The sequence below is a fragment of the Zingiber officinale genome, chromosome 8B, assembly GCF_018446385.1.
Source record: "Zingiber officinale cultivar Zhangliang chromosome 8B, Zo_v1.1, whole genome shotgun sequence".
Classification (NCBI taxonomy): Eukaryota; Viridiplantae; Streptophyta; class Magnoliopsida; order Zingiberales; family Zingiberaceae; genus Zingiber; species Zingiber officinale.
In genome coordinates, this window is record NC_056001.1 from 82869027 (window position 1) to 82884822 (window position 15796).

The 15796-nt window shown below is 35.0% G+C and overlaps 2 pseudogenes; one reads left to right on the forward strand and one right to left on the reverse strand.

Moving 5' to 3' along the window:
* Nucleotides 1-973: 973 nt before the first annotated feature.
* LOC122013998 lies at nucleotides 974-6144 on the reverse strand (annotated as a pseudogene).
* Nucleotides 6145-15442: 9298 nt separating this feature from the next.
* On the forward strand, nucleotides 15443-15514 carry LOC122018270 (annotated as a pseudogene).
* Nucleotides 15515-15796: the final 282 nt, after the last annotated feature.

Consider the following 15796-nt stretch of genomic DNA (forward strand, 5'->3'; position numbering starts at 1 on the left):
ACCAAACGAAGCTACTTATACTACAGGTGAGGGGTTTCTTACCTTGTGTGCTAGATTTCTTACAAATCTAATCGTTAGAATTCCGGTGGAGACGATCCTTTCGATAATCTCCTCGCTCCAACGCGTCCTTCTCGCGGAGGGGAACGTTCTTGTGTTGGAATCGCTGCCGGAAGGTGCTCTTAGGGCCCTAGGGAGGGAACCCTAGGGTTGGCTTTGGCTTGTTTGGGCGTCGAGAGAAGGAAGAGGAGAAGGAGAGGGTGTTCGGCGGTGAGGGTTTTTGAGAAAGAGATGTTGCCGAACCAAACTAAAAATAACCCAAACCAACTTAAGTTTTTAATTTATATTAAGTGGGTAACTAGGCCCAACTCAAATATAAATATAAATGTTTCCCTTCTCTTTCAGCACGGCCCTGCTGGGTTCATCGGTTACTAAGGCTAACTAAAGGTTTATCGGACCCGAGAGGTCCCGGGTTCGATTCCCGCTTAAGCCATTTTACTTTTCTAATAATTTTTGCTACTTCCGCTACTCGGAAAATTTCGGAAAAATATCTAGTAATTCCAGAAAAATCATAGAATATTTCTAAAAATAATTTGAGAATTTTCGGGCGTTACATAGGGCTTTTGGAGGAGTAGGCGGTGCACACGGGTAGGGGCATAACCGTGTCTTATAGACACGACCGGGTTAGGTGGGGTTCTGCACGGTCGTGCCGATTGGCACGACCTCCTCTTTTCTCCCCTCGGCCAAAGTCGCACGGCCGTGCCGGTTGGCACGACCCATTCCTCCTTCTCTGCATAGGTCGTACGGCTGTGCCAATTGGCACAACTTGAGTCCTCTTCCTCTCTGGCGGCCTTGCACGACCGTCCCAATTGGCACGACCCGTGTTCTCCTCTTCTCTGCATAGGGCACACGGGCGTGCAAGGATGCACATCCTGTGGCCTTTGTTCCTCTGTCGACTTTGCACGGCCATGTGGGATCACACGACCGACTCCTTTAAGTTCACGGTGACTCTCATTTCGCCATTTTGGTTCCTCTGACGCCTCGATGCCCATGAAGTGCTCACGGCCAGCTTGTGGAGGCTCTGCACATCCTGAAAATGAGTACCCAAAAATAAAGAAATAATAAAAGTACTTGACTTGAACTTACTAGAGAAATAAAACGATGAACGGAATGATGAACAAAAAATGAAAAGCCCTTGGGTTGCCTCCCAAGAAGCGCTTGTTTTAGGTCTTTAGTTCGACCCCGTTTCAGTTAATGTGGACTAAACTCGTGGAAGCACGGCTCCACTACAAGAAAAACCCTCATAGACATCGGTTTTCTACTGCTGTCTATTACATTTTCGACCGATGTCTATGAAGGCGATGTAAAAGGTCTGCCATTTTAGACATCGGGTTATAACTGGTGTAGTATCATATAACGACACCGGTTTTCGAATCGGTTATTAACCGGTGTAGTATCACTTAACAACACCGTTTCATTAACGGTGTAAAATCGATGTAATGTTATATGTTAATAACACCAGTTTTGGCAGCGGTATACGATCGATGTAATATTAGTTAATGACACCGGTTTTGCAGCGGTGGAAAACCGATGTAATATCAGTATTGTTTAACGACACAAATTCGATTTCCGAAACAGTGAAAAACTGATAATATACAAACAAATCAATATCCATGTAACCAATACATAAATATTATTCTTACAACAGTATCCATAAATTACACAAATATTCTTCTTCCAACAGTATCCATAAAATACATAAATATTCACAAATTACATAAATATTCTTCTTGCAACAGTATCCATAAAATACACAAATATTCTTTTTACAACATCAAAAGGTAATAGATATTGTACACATCAAGGTAATATATGCAATTTACATTCCATGCAAATGCATGCATCATCCAAAGTTTTCAAAAATCAAATACCTTTCCTACTCAAATGTAATCTAGCATGCATTCAACCCACTTGAGCCGCACTTCATCAATTTCAACTCTGGAGTACTTGAGATTTGTAAACTGTAAAAACACATAAATAATATATTAGTAAACAAAGACCAAAAATCATAGTTGAAAAAGTAGTAAGAGCACCAGGTAACAAGATGACTAATTTGAATGCTTAAAAAGAGACACATTCATCATTTATCTCAACCACATCATATAGTGATAGATTTATCATTCCTGGGAACTTAATATATTCCAAACCAGAAATTATTGCAACAAAGTTTCTCATAGTTGCAATTTAATTAATCAGTACTTGATGGAGGTTCAATCTTTTCATATTCAGAATATCATTCAAATGTCCTGGTGTAGCAACAATGATATCAGCTCCACGATCCAATTGTCTTAACTGGGGTCCTTTCTGAGCACCTCCATACAAGCACTAGACAAACATAATAACATAAGAAACATAACTAGACATCAAGATATATCACATTGATAAACTACATATTTCTCCTCTTATTCTTGAAAATATAATTAAATACTGCTTGTTATCTTGAATTTCCGATGACGGACACTCAGCATAATCATCTCATTCCACTGTAAAATAATGACATTTTCTAAAGCATAATGACTGCACATGGTTAGTCCCAAGACATCTCTCCATGGTCTCATGGCATAAAATGCTAACTAGTCAACACGAATTTCAAACTTTATCCTCTTCAAGCTAGGATTATGAAATCATTTCTAAGAACAAACTCGAAAAATTCAAGACTGTTCTTTCAACCAGACATAAACTTTGTAGAACTAGAGGAAATCAAATGGAAGATAAGATCATAAACCCCAAGCGCAACAACTGGAGCAACGAATATCTAAAAGGGATCTATCTACTTATTCATCTCACATAAGAGAAGTTCAAAGACTACATAGAAACACATCAAGCACTACGGGAAAAGCACAGCAATAACAAATTTTGGAGGAAGGGGAAGGGGAGGATAATTACAGTAAAATAAACAAATTAATACAGCACGATACATCAACTTAATAACCTATATCTACTATACGAACATGCAAGGGGAAGAATTAGGTTAGGGTTAGATAGTAGTTTTTTTTTTTATCAGACAGCATAGTTGAAATTTAGCATGCTTATAAAACATAAGCAGTGCAGCAAACCTTCTCCCATCAGGGTTGAAAGCCAGAGCATTTATTGGTCCAAAGTGTCCTTTCACGCCACCAATTTCTTCTTGAAGATTCTATTAGTTTAAAAAAATGATTAATAAAGATTTAGTTAAAATAAAAACATAATATAAATTATAACAAATATCATAGCATTCGGGAAACTAATAAAATAGTTCACCTTGTGAAAGAATTTGGCCTCAAATTTTCCTGCACGGCGGTCAGTGGTAGTGACATGTAATGCTTCTTGGCCTCCTCCAATAGCCACCTAAATAAAACTAATAGACGAAGCTAAAAATCAAGAATTCAAGACCTGCAACACTACAAGGAGTGCCAACTACCAACTGTAAGGAAAAGTTGATGTGACTACCCATATAAATATCAGATTTACAAGGATAGACCTACAATATTTACTAAGTACACTGTTGTTTACTTTCAAACTTTAATTAATTTCCAACATGAGAAATTCCCATTTAAATAACAATGTCACATTTTCAATTCAAGACACTGGATCACAACATGAAGTCATATAATGTAGCCATGTATTCCACTCTCCATATAAAGCATAAGTTTCCACTGTCCCACATTATCATACAAAAAACAGTGTGTCAATATCAAACATAATGAGAGAGAAGGTAGATGTTAAGCAATTACAAAAATTTTTAATTCAAGTATCAAATTACAATATAGCTATATTGCAGGTTTCAAGCTGCAAATTGAAGCTACAACAGCTCATTTAACGTAGCTCTGTCATAAGGTATTGTTTTGTAGGTGAAAAGAAAATGTCAAGGCAAATAGGGGGGAGCTTTAAAAAAAGGCAAATCTACCAAAACAAAGGAAAATATCTTTATTTATGTAAAGTAGATACTTTTAATTCCACATTTCTTGCATGCTTGGTTGCTTTCACCTACTGGAAATTGACAAAGCAGAATCAATCAAATGAGAAGGTAAGCAGAAAATATTTTGTAGCAAATAGTTGCTTACATGATCAAGAAGTGGAGATATTGCACAAGCATTCACTGGACGTTCTGTCACATACGTCTTGAGAAGAGTCAAAGTTCTTGCATCCCAGAGCTAAACCAAAGAAATTGGAAAAATGAAATTTATGAAGTAAACAAAAAATTGAAGTGTGAGATAAAAAAAACTCTAGATAAAAGTGGCTGTCACCTTGGCAGACTTATCTGATGAACCTGTTAGAAAATGAGAGCCATCTGCAGATTTTGATAAGGAGGTAATCGTTTTTCTTATGACCAATTTCTTTGTATGCCTCCTTCAGCAGTTTGCCAGTCTAAAAAGTTCACACAAAAATATCACAAAGAATACACATGTTGCCCAATGACAACAAGAATGAAATTAACTGTGTTGTGATGAAGAGTTGGGCAAGATCTTGACTAATTAAAAAATGAAATCAAATAAGTCTAAAATTTTATATATCTTATATTTTGTACTGCTATTCCTTGCAACCTATTTGATTTCCTTGGCTCATCAATAATGAAATGATAGTTAAATTAGATATGACAGCAGTCTCTTATAATTATATGTTGTCAAACAACATGAAATTTCCTTGAAAGATAAAAGCCACCACAAAACATGGCAAACATGAAAAGTAGACCATGTGAAAGAATGATATATTAGGAACTGGTACAATAATTGTAGGGGGGACTAATATGGTATCAAAGGAAAAAAAATCCATACTTAGCAAATATCGCATCACAAAACAACAAATTTACAAATTAGAAGATAGAAACATCCATCAAGTCTTTGATAAATAATTCCAAGAAAATGAATAGCTTTGTTATATATGTAATACATGAATATGTATGATAGCAGAGGAAAGTACGTTAGTTATAGTGAAATTGTTTATCTAATATATGGAAACTATGAAAAGATATAATGAAAAATATAAACAAACCCACCTTAGTATCCCATACACGGATCACTGTATCTTCATTGGCACTAATTATAGTCTTGTTTAGCGATCCCCACAAAATTTATATGTTATACATAATGGTGAGGACCGATTTAGTAGTTTCTGTACAAGCAAACATCATGAAATGACTGTCCTATAGCAGTGAAGAGATGGTGAGAACAATAAGAATATACATAGGTGATATGACTGATCATGCTTCAAGTGAAATCCTGACTTCCTAGGAATACAAAGTCATTGGACTAGAACTGCTAGATTAGTAGATTGACTATATTGACTAATCTGACGACAAACAATCTATAGTGCTAACTATAACAGCATGAGCAAATTTCAGTCATGCATGAACCTACAAAGTAATGATAGTTCAATAATTATCTTATACATTCTCATGGAGCCTACCTCAAGGCCAAGGCAACATTATGTTGAAGAACTTAGATATGTAGTTAAGATAAAAGCTAGCATGTTAAAAGTGTAAACAAAGTATATTTTCAGACAGTTCATACGTTCATTTGGATCCCTGGCAATTCGCTTCACTTGAATGGTGGATGGCAAGCCCATGAATGGATCAGTCGTGACTACAACAAGTTTGTCGCCAATTGAGAAGTCCACATATTTAGCTGGAGAGTCAAAATCAAATGAATAAAGCTGAACTCCATCCTACACATTCCATAGCTTCATGGTCTGATCCGCGCTCGCCATGATTAACTGCATAGAATCCCCTAGAATCATCAGATTAAGAGCTATCAGCTCCACGTCCAAGGTAAGAAGAGAAGAAAAATCTGTTACAATTGGCGTCTCGACACAGACAAGCCCTAACTTCCTTCCCGAACAAAGGCATATAAGATATGTCTTATCAACCAAACCTTGTCAAAAAAAAAGTTGTGAAAACGGGAGCAGCGGAGAAAGAGGAACTCACGGGAGACATCGCAACACCAGACGACGCCATTGTGCCCACGATAAGTACCAAGCCTCTCTCCGTTGTCGGCAAACCAAACGTTGGGTGTGTGGTCCTTGGTGTAGGAGAAGAGCAGATCTGCCTCCTGGTTGTACCTCAGAAACGTCAGTGGCCTCTCGTGGCCTTTCATCAAAATCGGCCTCATGTTGGCTGCTACTTTTCTTCTCCTTTTTCCTCCTGCTGCTGATCCGCTCCCCCAAACCCTACTTCTCTAGCGGGTGTCGATCTAGGAAGGGGAAGAGGGAGATGAGGTTGAGAGAGATGGTCGGACGACCAACGACGAGGATGAAAGTGGTGGTGGCGTTGCGACGGTATACGGTGGACGACGCGATATAGGTGTTGGTGCGGTTAGCACTAACGATTTAACCCAGGTTTTGATGAATGACAAATCAGGTTAAGTTAGTTTGTTATTGTCTGACACATTGATCAAGTGTGCAGGAGAAGTCCAGACAGGTCGACGGGTTGACCGGATGTCTGGCACGAAGCCCAGCTAGGTCGACGGGCTGACCGGATAGCTGACACGAAGTCCAAGCGGGTCGACGGGCTGACCGGACGCTTAGGCACGAAGCCCAGCTAGGTCGACGGGCTGACCGGATAGCTGGCACGAAGTCCAGACGGGAACATTAGGCGTCGATCCGGCTTAGATCCATTTCGGATATCTAAGTCGAGATCGTGACTAGATTCCGGTCTCGGAAAGACAGAATCTAAGTCATACTACTTTTGCTAATTCATACTCACTTTGCTTTTGCTAACAATCTGTGTTGTAGGGTAAATTTGCCTCCGGACTAACGTTTGTCTTGCAGGACAGATTCTGCGGGAAAACAGGGTCCGGGCGCCCGGAAGGAATACGGGCGCCCGGAGGTCCGGGCGCCCGGAAGGGATCCGAGCGCCCGAGCCTCATATAAAGGAGGGTCGAGGGTTCAAACAACGATCATCGAATTCCCAGCTTTCTGCGACGCTAACAAAGCTCCGACAACGCGCCCTTGCTCTTTAAGCTTTCTCTTCTGTCAGTATAGCTTTGTGTTTTGTTTCATTAGCATTTCTTGTACTCTTTTTGTAATCATATTCGAATTGCTAGTGATTGCCCAACGAAAGTGGTTAAGGACCACGGGCCTTCGAGTAGGAGTCATCACAGGCTCCGAACGAAGTAAAATCAATTGTGTTCATTTACTTTTCCGCTGCGTACTTTTACACTCGAGTTTTCGAATCGATATTCACCCCGCCTCTATCGAACGATCACGGTCCTACAAGTGGTATCAGAGCAGGTACCGCTCTGATTTGGTGCAACCACCAGTCAGGCAAAGAGGGGTGTTTTTTTAAAGAAAAATAGATATCGTTCGTCTTTAAAATAAAACCAAGACCAAGTCTTGGGATTTTTTGTTTGTTTCTCTTGTCGGGAAATTATGACTCTTCTAGAAGGACGGAACCCCTGCGAACCACCACCATACGTCATGAAGACTTCAACTATTGGAAGCGATTAATGGAATGCTTCTTAGGAAGCTAGACATCGATTATATGCTAATTTTGAGGAAACCTTCTCAAAACTCGGAACTGAACAAAAAGGTAAGTAACATTATTTGTAATGTTTTACCTAACAATATTTTATGCAGATTAGAAAAGTACAAGAATACATATGAGCTGTGGACCCAGTTGATCAAGCTTCACGAGACGCCAATGAAGCTAGAAGATCAAGTTAAAATCAAATATGGACTCGAGTCAAATCCAACGGAGAAGCCTACTGAATTAGGGGTTGCGCTCAAGGTTAGTAATATTTACCAAAATACCCCTGCGAATAGTAGCTTAAATAATCAGCATGATGATAAGTATGAAATTAGTCCAAGTATGATGCATGATAATCTAGATTTAAATGATTTAAATTCAAAATCACAAAATAATCTAGACTCTGATCAAGTCAATAAGTACTCTGATCAATTTGACATCAACCTTGACTTGGTCAAACAGAACAATGACTAAATCAATTCAAATAATTTAATTAATTCAGAAATTTTAAAATTAGGTGAGCATTTAGACATAAATAAGTCAAACATTAAAATAAATTTGAATTTAAATGCTAAAAATGAGAAAATGGATAAAATCAATAAATACCTTGATAAAATATTTAATAATCAAGATAAAATCAGTCTAGAAAATGCTATCCAAAACCAAGATAATTTAATTAATAAAAATTTAAACCTTAAAGATAAAACTAATCAAACTAATTCAATTAACCATATCAATTTAAAAGGCAAAGAAAATATAAGGATAAAATCAAACACTTTGATAAAATCAAAACGGAATTTAACAAACTTAAAATTAAATGTTAAAGATAACAAATTAAACAAAAATAATCTAGAAATTTCAAAATTAACAATTAATAAAAAGCTAAAAGATAAATCGTTAAGAAAATATAATTCAAACAGTTTAGTTAATTCAAATTTAAAAATAAATAAAAACTTAAACTTTAAAAATAAGCTATTAAAGAAAGATAATTCAATTAACCCAATAAAATTGAAATTGAAAGAAAATTCAAATATTAAATACACTCTCTTAAAGAAAGATAATTTGACCAATTTAATTAATTCAAAATTAAAAACTTAAATTTAAATTACAAACTAAACATTAAAACTTAACTAAAACCAACTCTAATTATACAAAAATCTTAAATTAATGGCCAATAATTCAGGGGAGGCTCCAGACTAGCTGACACCTCCAAAACTAACCTATCCGACAGGATAACCCTAACCAACCTACCCGACAGGGTAATTAGGACTAGTTAAAGAGGGTTTAAGTTTAACTTGAATCATGGTACTGGTGAAGTTTTTTGATGATAGTACATTGGGGAAGCTTGGGCATCGCATGTCTAGAAAGATATGACTTCAATCTGGTGCATTTGGCCAAGTGGAACCGACCGAAGCTACCTTTAAATGGATCCTAACTAGTTAGACCAAAGCTTAGTACTAAGCTCCGTGGATAAGACTATTTGGAAAACCTCGAAAGGTTGGTTACTTCTAATGACGTCCAAGTGACTCACCAAGCTTAGAAGTTTATCCGAAGAATGCCTATTTGTTGAGACCAAAGCTAAACCTGAATCTAACACAAGTTAAACCAAACTCTGTAATAAAATCTAATTCATCTCACAAAATCATAAGATTCCCTGATTGATAATCTAGATCGGGTGAGATGAATAAGGATTAAATTAATTTTCAAACTAAATTAAAATTAATTAAAATTAAAATTTGAATTTCAAATTACTTAAAATTAAATTTCAAATTTCAAATTAAATTAATTAAAATTAAATTTCGAATTTCAAATTAAATTTCAAATTTAAAATTAAATTAAAATTAATTAAAATTAAATTAAATTAAAATTAAATTAAATTAAATTAAAATAAATTAAAATTAAATTAAATTAAATTTTTTTAACTTAAAAATTTATTTTAAAAATTAAACTTAATTTTTTTTAACTTAAAAATTTATTTTAAAAATTAAACTTACTTTTTTTTAACTTAAAAATTTATTTTAACCTAAAAATTATTTTAACTTAAAAATTTATTTTAACCTAAATTTTTTTTTAAAAAAATTTATTTAAAAAAAACAAAAAAACCTTTTAGAAAATCATTTTAAAACAATTCTATTAAAAACTTTTAAAAACTATTTTAAAAATTCTTTAAATACTATTTTAAAATTTTTTATCTTTAAAAACTATTTTAAATTTTTTTTTAAAAACTATTTTAAAAAATTCTTTGAAAACTATTTTAAATATTCTTTAAAACACTATTTTAAAAATTCTTTAAAAACTACTTTAAAAATTCTTTGAAAACTATTTTAAAAATTCTTTAAAAACTATTTTAAAAATTCTTTAAAAAATTATTTAAAAATTCTTTAAAAACTACTTTAAAAATTCTTTGAAAACTATTTTAAAAATTCTTTAAAAAACTATTTTTAAAATTCTTTAAAAACTACTTTAAAAATTGTTTGAAAACTATTTTAAAAATTCTTTAAAAACTATTTTAAAAATTCTTTAAAAAACTATTTTAAAAATTCTTTAAAAACTACTTTAAAAATTCTTTGAAAACTATTTTTAAAATTCTTTAAAAACTATTTTAAAAATTCTTTAAAAAACTATTTTAAAAATTCTTTAAAAACTATTTTAAAAATTCTTTAAACACTATTTTAAAAATTCTTTAAAAAACTATTTTAAAAATTCTTTGAAAACAATTTTAAAAATTCTTTAAAAAACAATTTTAAAAATTCTTTAAAAACTACTTTAAAAATTCTTTAAAAACTACTTTAAAAATTCTTTGAAAACTATTTTAAGAATTCTTTAAAAACTATTTTAAAATTCTTTAAAAACTACTTTAAAAATTCTTTAAAAACTATTTAAAAAAATTCTTTAAAATTTATTTTAAAAACTATTTTAAAAATTCTTTAAAAATTATTTTAAAAATTCTTTAAAAACTCTTTTATAAATTATGTATCATTTTGAAAAATTCTTCTTATTTTTTCACTATAATAAAATTTTGTTAACTTAAAAAAATAGTAATAATAATAAATTATTTCTATAGATTATTTTCACTTTAAAAATTATTATTTTGATTTTAGACTCACTTTTAATCTTAAACATCATTTTAATCTTAAAATTATTTTAACTTAACTGAAAATTAAATCTTAAATTAAATCTTACAATTAAAATTTAATAATTTAACTTAAACTTAAAACTTAAACCTAAATTAATCACTGATATTAATTTAAATCTAAAGTCAAACTGAATTAAACGTATGTTAATTGCCATTAAATAATTAGAAATCCCTTAAAAATAATAATAATAATAATTCTTTTAAATTCATTTAAAACTTAGACACCTAACTTAAAAACTTAAATTCCGTTAACTTTAACTTTAAACTTAATTATCTAATTAATAAGTAGAACTTAACTATTTAAGCTTAACTTCATTTGAGAACTAAAATTGACTTGAATTAAACCTTACTTAACTGTGTCTAATAATTTCATGCTAACCTCAAACTAAATTAATCCAACTTAAAAGAAAGTAAATAAAAAAAAAACACTTTCATTGACCAACTCAATCAATTAAATTTAAATTATTTTATTAAGTATTAAATTATTAAATCAAGTAAAAATTAATCTATAAATTATTGATTATGGCCAACTATTTTGATTTAATCTTGTTAAACCTTAAACTGAAGTCTAAGCGTCTGAATCTAATATTAAATCAAACTCAAGGATACAGAGATAAATATTTACCAAATCCCCTAAAACACTTAGGTAGACAAATGTGTTAAGCTTAAAATCTAACACACTCAAACCTTAGCATTATATTAAGGGGGAGTAATAAATAAAGAGGATTAATAAATTAAAGAAGTATCAAATTCAGGGGGAACCTATCTCTTTAAAATCTCTCTAGAAAATTCTACCTCAATTTTTTTTTTCTACTTTGAATATATTTAGCAAATATTGTTAAAATTTTATGTCAGGTTCAGGGGGAGAAATAAAACTAATTCAATTTTTCAAATTGAATTTTAAACTTAATTTTAAAAATCAAAGTTTAAAAATCAATTGTCAAAATCAACTTGTTTAAAATTGTGAAATTTTTTAAAAATCAACTCAAAATTGTTTGTTTTAAAATCACAAACTTTTTATCCTTTTTACTTAGTCTGTGAAAACTAACTCTTATAAAACTAAGTTGTTTTTAAGAATTGGGTTTTACTTTTTATTGAAAATTGATTTTGAAAATTTAACTTAGTTTTGAAAATTGAAATTTAAAAATCTAGTTCTTAAAATTCGATTTTATTTAATTTTGACAATTTGATTTGAAAGTTAAATTTTACAAAAATTAGTTTAAAAAAAAATTACTTTGTTATTGAAAATTATGGAAATTTGATTTTTCAAAACTTAGAACTTATACACTTATGCTTGAAAATTAGACTATCTATACTTAGCTATTTTTCTAAAAGCTAAAAGATAATACTTTAAACAAGTTTTCAAAAGTTTAAACTCCCCCAGATTAACTTGACATTATTTCTTACTTTGTCTGAAATCTATGTGTATGCTTACTTAATCCAGGCTTATTTTTGATGAATGCCAAAGGGGGAGGGTTAGGTGGTTAAATTAGCTAAACCAATTTGAAAATACTAACTAACTTAAAAACCACATAAATGCATATGTTTTCACTAACTTAACCAGGTTGTCATTCCATCAAAAAGGGGGAGATTGTTGGTGCGGTTAGCACTAACGATTTAACCCAGGTTTTGATGAATGACAAATCAGGTTAAGTTAGTTTATTATTGTCTGACACATTGATCAAGTGTGCAGGAGAAGTCCAGACAGGTCGACGGGCTGACCGGATGTCTGGCACGAAGCCCAGCTAGGTCGACGGGCTGACCGGACGCTTAGGCACGAAGCCCAGCTAGGTCGACGGGCTGACCGGATAGCTGGCACGAAGTCCAGACGGGTCGACGGGCTGACCGAACGTCTGGCAGGTAAGTGAGGTAAGTCATTGGAGGGGAGTGACTGCGAGGACGCGTTCCCAGGAAGGGAACATTAGGCGTCGATCCGGCTTAGATCCATTTCAGATATCTAAGTCGAGATCGTGACTAGATTCTGGTCTCGGAAAGACGGAATCTAAGTCATACTCATTTTTGCTAATTCATACTCACTTTGCTTTTGCTAACAATCTGTGTTGCAGGGTAAATTTGCCTCCGGACTAACGTTTATCTTGCAGGACGGATTCTGCGGGAAAACAGGGTCCGGGCGCCCGGAAGGAATCCAGGTGCCCGGAAGGGATCCGGGCGCCCGGGAGGGAAATTTCATCCAAACTCACACGTCGCCACGTGGGGCTTGCTGGTTGGACCTGCCACGTCCCACCAGGGCGCCCGGAAGGGTCCGGGGCGCCCCGAGCCTCATATAAAAGGAGGGTCAGAGAGGAGTTTCAAAACAACGATCATCTCAGAATTCCCAGATTGCTTTGCTGCTCTGTGCTCCAGCGACGCTAACAAAGCTCCGACAACGCGCCCTTGCTCTTTAAGCTTTCTCTTCTGTCGGTATAGCTTTGTGTTTTGTTTCATTAGCATTTCTTGTACTCTTTTTGTAATCACATTCGAATCGCTAGTGATTGCCCAACGAAACTGGTCAAGGACCACGGGCCTTCGAGTAGGAGTCGTCACAGGCTCCGAACGAAGTAAAATCAATTGTGTTCATTTACTTTTCTGCTGCGTACTTTTACACTCGAGTTTTCGAATCGATATTCACCCCCCCTCTATCGAACGATCACGGTCCTACAATAGGTTTAGGTTTGGAGGGAAGAGTGAAGTGTTGCAAATTTTCGGCTAAGTATTGGTGGGAAAATAAAATTATTTTATTTTGGTTCATTAACACCACTTTTAACAACGGTTTTTTACTATCCAATTTCGTAGATATAACAAGGAAGTTATCATAGACACCGGGTTTTAAAAATTGTTGTAAAAATCGGTGTCTATTAACGAAAAAAGGCGCTCATAGACATCGGCTAAAAAAACCGATGTCTATGAGCGAAAATCTGCGCTCATAGACACTGGTTTTTGGAAAATCCGGTGTAAAATACTCATAGACACCGGTTTTTGCTTAAAACCGATATTGTTCCACCGATGTCTATGAGGGCTTTTCTTGTAGTGATCTCCTCCTAGGGTTAATGCTCCAGTCTGCACCTTTAGTTTCGCTCATGTAGGACAAATGTATTTCTTATTCCTCGCTGGAGGGGAACTCTCATGGACACTGCACTCCTCGACTTTGTGTATGTTGATCTTGCTAGAATTTCCCTGAGAAGAGGGGTCGCAGATAGAGGAATTAGATAAATCAAATTCAATCCTTTCTTTGCCAATCTCCAAGGATAACTTGTGACTTTTCACATCAATGAGGGCTCCAGCTATGGCAAGGAATGGTCTTCCAAGGATGATCGGTATCTTGGGATCTTTCTCCATATCCAGGATAATGAAATCTGTGGGAATAATATATCCACGCACTTCTACTGGCACATCTTCCACTATTCCCATTGGGTATCTACATGAATGGTTAGCTAATTGCAGTGCCATATGGTAGTCAGTTTAATGTTCTGGAGTCCCAGCTTCTTACATAAGGAGTACGGAAGTAGGCTAACGCTGGCTCCCAAGTCACAGAAAGCTCTCTGTATGAGTTCAGAACCAATCTTGCAAGGTATGGAAAAACATCCTGGATCCTGAAGTTTAGATGGGATATTTGCCATAAGTAGAGCGCTGTAATTCTCTGTTAATGCTACGGTCTCGAAATCACCCTTTTGCCTCCTGTTAGATAAAATTCCCTTTAAAAATTTTGTGAACTTCGGCATTTGGTGCAGTGCATCTATCAGTGGTACTTCTACACAAATTTCCTTAATTTTCTTCAAGAATCAGTTGAACTCTTCATCCTTTTGGGATGTTATCAGTTTTTGAGGGAAAGGAATTATCTGACTTTGCGAGGGAACTTGAAGAGTTCCTTCAACTTTCTTGGTGATCTCCTCTCCATCCCTATTCTGGATCTGATTGGACAGTGGGGGAGAGGGCTCTTCCTCTGAGTCAGGTCCTTTCTAAATAGTGATTTGGGGGTCTCCCAAAGTTTGTCCGCTCCTTAGCTTGATACGGTTGCAATGTTCTACTGGGTTTATATCAGGCTTTCCTGGAAATGTTCCCTGTGCTCTTGAAAAAGATGGGGCTATCTGGGCTATCTGGCTGTCTTGCATCTTCTGATGTTTCTCAGAGTTTTCCCATTTTTGAGTCAATGACTTGATCTCATTCTTCATCTCTTTTTGCTCTGAGAGGGCTTCTTCAAGCATCTTTTCGATTCAGGACAACTGTTAAGGTTGCTGTTGATAAGTCTGTTGTCCATATGGGTAGCTTTGTTGCCCAGGTTGATAGCTTTGTTTTGTTGGCCCTTGGTCTTGGTTATTTCGGTATGAGAAATTTGGGTGATTCCTCCATCCTGGATTGTATGTGTTGGAGTACGGATTGTTTTGCTTCTGGTTGTAGCTAACTATTGCATCACATTGCTCAGTTGGTTTATCTGTACTTGTATTGACCCTAGGGGGCAAGTATCTTGAGCATGATCCGTACTTCCACAAGTTTCGCAAACACAAACTATTGCATTGGCCGTGTTGTTTCCCATGGCCTCAAACTTCTTGGTCAGAGCATTTAGCTTTGTAGACATGAGTGTGACTGCATCTATGTCGAATTTTCTTGACGTCTTTATTGGATTCCTTGAGAAAGAACCACTAGATCTTTCAATTGTCCATTGATGGTGGTTCTGTGCCACATTTTCTATGATCTCTTCAGCTTCATCAAGGCTCTTGTTCATTAGTACTCCTCCTGCTGCAGAGTCGAGGGATACCTTCGTGTGATAGTTGATTCCATTGTAGAAGGTGTGTAGAACCAACCATTTCTCAAGGCCATGATGGGGGCACTGTATCAGCATACTCTTGAATCTGTCCCAGGCTTCAAATAATGATTCTGAGTCTATCTGTTTGAAGCTTGCAATCAAAATCCTCATGTGAGCAGTTTTGCTTGGTGGATAGAATTTGTCCAAGAATTTCTGCACACACGGATCCCAAGATGTAATGCTATTTGCTGGAAGGGAATTTAGCCACTGCTTGGCTCTGTCTTTCAGGGAGAATCCAAAAAGTAATAACCTCAGTGATTCTAGAGGGACTCCGTTCACTTTCATAGTACCATAAATCTCGTAGAAAAGCTCTAAGTGGTGGTTTGGATCATCGTGCGGTCCTCCTCCAAATTGATTCTAC